At 48.7% G+C, this 6,000-nt stretch overlaps 1 protein-coding gene across 1 annotated transcript in view; it reads left to right on the forward strand.

The window, feature by feature from the left end:
* LOC113622976 (uncharacterized) overlaps positions 1–1,193 on the forward strand; it is a 30,564-nt gene extending 29,371 nt beyond the window's left edge. The window contains exon 7 of the mRNA XM_027111733.1: positions 481–1,193. The gene's annotated coding sequence lies outside the window, so the exon portion shown is untranslated. The remainder of the gene's footprint in view (positions 1–480) is intronic.
* Positions 1,194–6,000: the final 4,807 nt, after the last annotated feature.

Below are 6,000 nucleotides of genomic sequence, written 5' to 3' on the forward strand. Positions count from 1 at the left end.
ACCTCTCAAAGGACAAGTGAAACTGGGGTAATTATAGAGCCAGAAGCAGAATCTCCTGCCCAGATGACATGAGACTATGGCATCTGCGTCATAAACCACAGTGGGAGCCAGTATTTGGGAAACTATCTGGGGTTACTTCACATGCACAAAGACTATGCCTCTTAGCCTTTTCCTTACCCAGACCCTCTGGGGTCGTCTGGCGTTCCCTTCATGGGTACGTCCAGGAGGTGGTGTGTTGTAGAAAAAGCCCTGGGTTATATTCAAGAGACCCGTACTTTAAGCCCAGTCCTGCCAAACCAGCTGTGTGACCTTGGAAAACTTACTTAACCCAGGATTGTACTTCAGAAACAGAAGTGAAGGGTTCGGACGATATCAGCGGTTCCCCAAACCTGACTGGTCAGCAGAATCACTGTGTGTGTTTTGGGGGGTAGGCTGCGGAGGTGGGATCTGGAGCCTCAGAACCTGGGTTTTGTGTTCTAGGTGATTCTGAAGAGCAGTCTCCGTTGCGAACCCTGGAGCAGATGCTATCTAAGATGCCTCGCAGGGCTCCAGTGTTTTCTGACTCCAAAGCCCCCTGGAGCATATTCTGCGCAGTTCCACGCAGTTCAGCCCAGAGGAGACGGTGGCCCTCACCGTGAAGCCCCGTGAGAGAGTCAGCATGTACCCCGGGGAGCAGCCAGCACGTCAGAGTGTGTAACTTGCGTGGCGTGGGGGAGAGGGCGCCGGGGCCGTGCCTGTTTCTTAGCTGGTTCTGCTCTGGAGCCAGTGAATTGGCCTCGCCTGGGGCCGGCGGGACCTTGGCCCAGACGGTGACTGTCCACCGCCTTGTTCCCGACAGCCCGGTCCTTCTCGCCATCGTGCTGTGGTGTGGCACACCCAGCACGCCTGCCCCAAGTCCGAGGAGCACGTCAGGAATCCCACAAGTTGCGTCCTTGAGGCCGGCACCCTTCGCGTGAGATTCTGAATGCAGTCATGTGTCTCCAGCTGTCCCAGAGTCACAAAAAGTCCCCGTTCTAATGAGGAGCTGTGGAATGCTAAGGCTGAAGCTGCCTTGAGCTCCTCTTTCACAAGTTTCAATCATGGGTTAATGCTGACATTCTTTGGCTTTAGTAAATGGGGAGGAGCCTTTTGTGTTTGTGTGAGGGCAGAGGCAGGAATAAATCGTGGCTCTCGGGGCTGACTTTGATCCAGAAGTGTGTGTCTAGACTGCTTCTGAGTGGCAGGGAGAACAGGGGTGCGGTGGTCCATGGTAGGACCCTCCCTGCCTGGAGGGCACCCAAGCAGGAGGGGGGATGCACGTGTACGTGTGTAGGGGGGAGCGGGTGTGCCTCAGCTAACGGGTCGGCCAGCACCTGCTCTCGCCTGCTGTTGCCGTGCACCAATGACAGCCTAATGTTGCCAACACTTCTGCTTCTTTAGAGAAGTCAGAAGTCTCCGTGTTACCTGAATTCTCCCAATTTTAGCATGATGACACCTTGAATTTACAAAATTCCTCAGACCAAGCAAATCACAACTTCTAGCCACAGTCTGAGACTCTGAGTAGAAAACCTGGCTTAGAGGACTGGTCTGGCTGTGCTCCAATATTCTATTCCCAAAAAAAGCAGAACCCCCAAAGGAGGCTATTAAGTCTTAAGAGTTAAATCCATCTCCTTGGTGATTTCCTTGGTTGGAGGGGAAGGAAGTTCTCTGGCTTTCTAAGACCCTCGAAATCCCCTTTCTTTACTGCTGTGTAACCCCCCAGCTCCCCCCCCTCCGCTTCAGGGCCAGGGATCGGCAGTGCTCACCTGCCCTCTGCCTCTGTCTGCCCTGCTCCCAACCACCCCTAATAACACAGCCCACTCCCTGGACTTCCTTGGGTGTGACACCCAGTATACAGACTGTAACACCATCTCCTCTCCCACCTAGAAAAACCACCAAACCCAAGTAACATGGGAGTAACTTATGACATGGACAACCTTGATGTTTCATTTAGTTTTTAAAGGTTAATCACTTCTGCACTTTGGAACTCTAGCAGAAACAATTTATTCAGGACACACGTCCCATAGATGAGTAGTGGCTCCAGAATTTCTATGTGGGAAAATCTTGGGGGTGGCATTTTGTTGGGAGCAAGGAATAGCTAAAGGATTTCTTCTAAAGCTACATTATATAGCAAACCCTCTTTATCCTTAAATTGCACATTTATCTAAAAAAACAAAGGAAACCTCCAGAAGCCAGGCTTTGGCCCTGCCATTGTGGTGGGTCAGGACACATGCAAGAGCAACAATATAGGTAGAGACCCCCCTCCTTGAAAGGTAGAGGGGTGGGCAGGACGTAGTCGCAGAACAACCCAGGTGCAGCATACGCCCCTAGCGCTCAACAAAATATTCAACTTGTGGCCATCACCAAGAAGTCTACGAATAATAAATGCCGGAGAGGATGTGGCGAAAAGGGAACCCTTGTACACTGTTGGTGGGAATGTAAATTGGTGCAGCCACTGTGGAAAACAGTTATGGTTCCTTAAAAAACTACCACATGATCCAACAATTTCACTCCTGGGTATATACCTGGAAAAAACCATAACTCTAATTCAAAAAGATACATGCACTCCGACACGCAAAGCAGCGCTATTTACAATAGCCAATACACGGAAGCAACTCAAGTGCCCATCAACAGAAGATTGGCTTAAGATGTGGTATATATACACAGTGGAATATTACTCAAGTAGCCATAAAAAAGAATGAAATATTGCCATTTGCAGCAACATGGATGGACCTAGAGAATATCATTCTTAGTGAAGTAAGTTAGACAAAGAAAAATACTATATGATATCATTTATATGTGGAATATAAAAAATAAAACAAATGAATTTATGTACAAAACAGAAACAGACTAAAGCACAGACAACAAACTTATGGTTTACCAAAGGGGAGAGTGAAGGAGGGAGGGAGGGACAAATTAGCTGTATGGGATTAACAGATACAAACTACTATACATAAAATAGATAAGCAACAAGGGTTTGCCGTATAGCACAGGGAATTATACCCAATATCCTGTAATAACCTATAATGGAATATAATCTGCAAAAAAACAAACTCAAATCACTTTGTTGTATACCCGAAGCTAACGTGATACCATAAATCAACTATACTTCAATTAAAAAAATAATTACAAGAAAATATTCAATTTGGAGGCTGAGGATTTTGAGCCTAATCCCTGAAAGTGTCCTGGACCAAGATGATGTATTCTTACCACCAGGCTGAGCCATTCTGGATAAAACCAAAGCCACTCCTTGGCAAAGGTCAGTGGTAATGTCAGTAACATCTCAGACACATACTCCCATGGGCTCCTTCTGCCAGGCAGCCAGATGGCTCATTATGACCAAAATGCAGCCCTCCAGGTCCAGTGCCCTGGCTTGTTGGCAGCAGATGGCCTGGGGGACAGGGACTCCCCATTGCTCAGAGTGGATCCCAGGGGATCCTGCCCTTGAGTCCCTCCTTGGGATCAGCAAACTCAAGGATGATCAGCGAAAATTTACTTTGATGTGACTTCTAAACTAACTCCAGAAAAGTAGAATAAAATGAAGTACTCATTACTTGCCAGGAAGTGGTTGAATTCTTTCTGTCACCATAATGCTACTATTTGCTATGATTTCAAGTAAGGGATCAAGTATAACTGAGAGGGTTTCAATATTTAAAAACAAACAAACAAACAAACTACTGACCCTTCACTAAATTGGTGGTTGTCATCACACTTAACAACTGCCTCACCAGCAACTGGCAGGAACTCAAGCCGTTCTTGCTTAAATTTATCTGTTCGTAGACGGTTGGGCTGAGCTTTTTTTCTCTGACTTTTTAAGCAGTAGTAACTCAGCAAGGAAGAGGCATGTGAGGCTTGTAGCTTATGTTTCTCCCCAGGAACAAAGAGATATGGTAGGACATACACACAGGTATAGACATACACACACGTGTGGGCCTTCAGAATTAGGCACAATTAATATTTTTTAGTTGGAGGGCGTGTTTGGGAGACGAGGGGGCCAGAAAGTCGCTTCTGCAGAGGGGGTCGTCCGTCCTGTGCTTTCCTCTGTCCTAAGTCTCCTCCCTGCAGTCACCCCTGGGTGTGCACTGTGCTCCCCCCACCTCACCCACAGCACTTCCTCCTCTGCCGCCCTCGGGCCTGGCTGGCCAGGAAGTCCAGCCACAGCAGAGATGCCGAGCTGAGCATCTTCAATGGCCCCGAAGGCCAGAGGCACTTGGTGACATCCGAGGCAGGTCTGAGGCTTGGGGCCACTTTACAACAGGACCATCTTTCTGCTTCTTGTTTCCGTTTAGAACTCTATTGGATTTTTTTTGTCTCAAATGCCCTCAAATGTCTGCAGGTTTCCCGAAAGTTCGTCTGGTTTGCTATGTCTTAGTTTGCTAAGCACAGATGATAAGACAGTGGATGAGACAAGAGGTTTGGTAACATCAGGTCTTGGCGATACGAGATGAAGACGAAATATGTGCAATTTCTCAACATGTATGTGGCCTAAACACTTACACATGCAGCATCTTGAGAACACAGAGTGACTTCTTTAATCTTTTTTTTTTTTTTTAAGGAATGACAGGAACTTAACAAACACACATCTTCTGAGAACAGTTACTGTTTTCCAGGCATTATCACAAGACCATGAGGTTCAATGTCAGAGAGCCCCTGCCTTCTAGAGTTTTACAGTTTCAGTGGAAAGAGATCCTTGCTAAAAAGTAAAAATCCAAATTACCCTTGCTTCTCATGTCCTGGTTGTTATATCCCAGTGTAAGCAGCAGCCTGCCGAGGCGGGTAACCATCAGAGAGCCATGGGCTTAGCATGGTCCACAGCTTCCTGCAATCAAAGATCCTCAAAGATTCGGAGGGAACATTAATTATTTTTTTTTAATTAAAATAACCACAAACCTATTCTGGAATAGCATACAAAAATCATATAGGGGCTTCCCTGGTGGCGCAGTGGTTGAGAGTCTGCCTGCCGATGCAGGGGACACAGGTTCGTGCCCCGGTCCGGGAAGATCCCACGTGCCGTGGTGCGGCTGGGCCCGTGAGCCATGGCTGCTGAGCCTGCGCGTCTGGAGACCGTGCTCCGCAATGGGAGAGGCCGCAACAGTGAGAGGCCCGCGTGCCGCAAAAAAAAAAAAAAAAAAAAAAAAAAAAATCCTATCGCCCTCCAACCCCCAACTGTAACTCCTCTTCCACCCATGTCTCCTCAGTGGAAAAGGGGCTGCTGCTTAAAACAGGGATGCAGGAGGGATAGAGGGCAGGTGGAGAAGACGGAGGATGCAGGGGCAGCCAGAGGGCCAGCCGGAAAGAGGGCAGAGGCATCAAAGAGGCATAAAACACAGAAAGCATCCCTGCCAAGGGGAGCTTAGGGACCTTGCTGTGCAGACGCAGGGGTCCTCTGTTAGAGCGATGCACACAGAAATGTCTCTGGGACCTCGTAAACTTCAGCAGCTCTTCATTTTGTTTCAGAAGCAGGGAGAGACATTCACCAAGAGCTCCAGACCCGGAGGAGACACGGTCTTTGAAGCAAGCCAGCTCTTCTCAGCTGCGGCCTTGTCAGCTTTGAAGTTCTCATCCACTCTCCCCAGGAAGTGGGGAGGCTCTCGAGTGCCTGAAGCAGAGGAAGCACACCATGCCTTCTAGCATGTCAGCCTGGCGGAAGCGCTGTGGAGTAACTTTGGTTTTAGTTGGAAACCTTCTGTCATGTTCCCGTTGGGGCAGCGGGTGGGGCGTGTGGTTAGATTTCCTCCTTCCTTGCAGTGGACAGGGATGGTGGGGTGGGGAGGGGGAGGGAGCAATGGACAAGTGGAGAAGTGACCTTGAGAGGAGGTGGAGGTCACCGCAGAGGGCTTTACATTCACAAAAAACGTTCCTGCTGTGGGGAAGAGCGAGGGGCATCGCCTGTGGAACAGGCCACTGGAGGAGGTTCCAGAGGAGGGGCCTCAGGTCTCCTGACTTGTGGCTTTAATTACCCAGTTAGTCATTGGTTTACTG

This window comes from Aethalodelphis obliquidens, unplaced genomic scaffold, assembly GCF_003676395.1.
Source record: "Aethalodelphis obliquidens isolate GAN/ISIS:26980383/991018 unplaced genomic scaffold, ASM367639v1 scaffold10, whole genome shotgun sequence".
Classification (NCBI taxonomy): domain Eukaryota; kingdom Metazoa; phylum Chordata; class Mammalia; order Artiodactyla; family Delphinidae; genus Aethalodelphis; species Aethalodelphis obliquidens.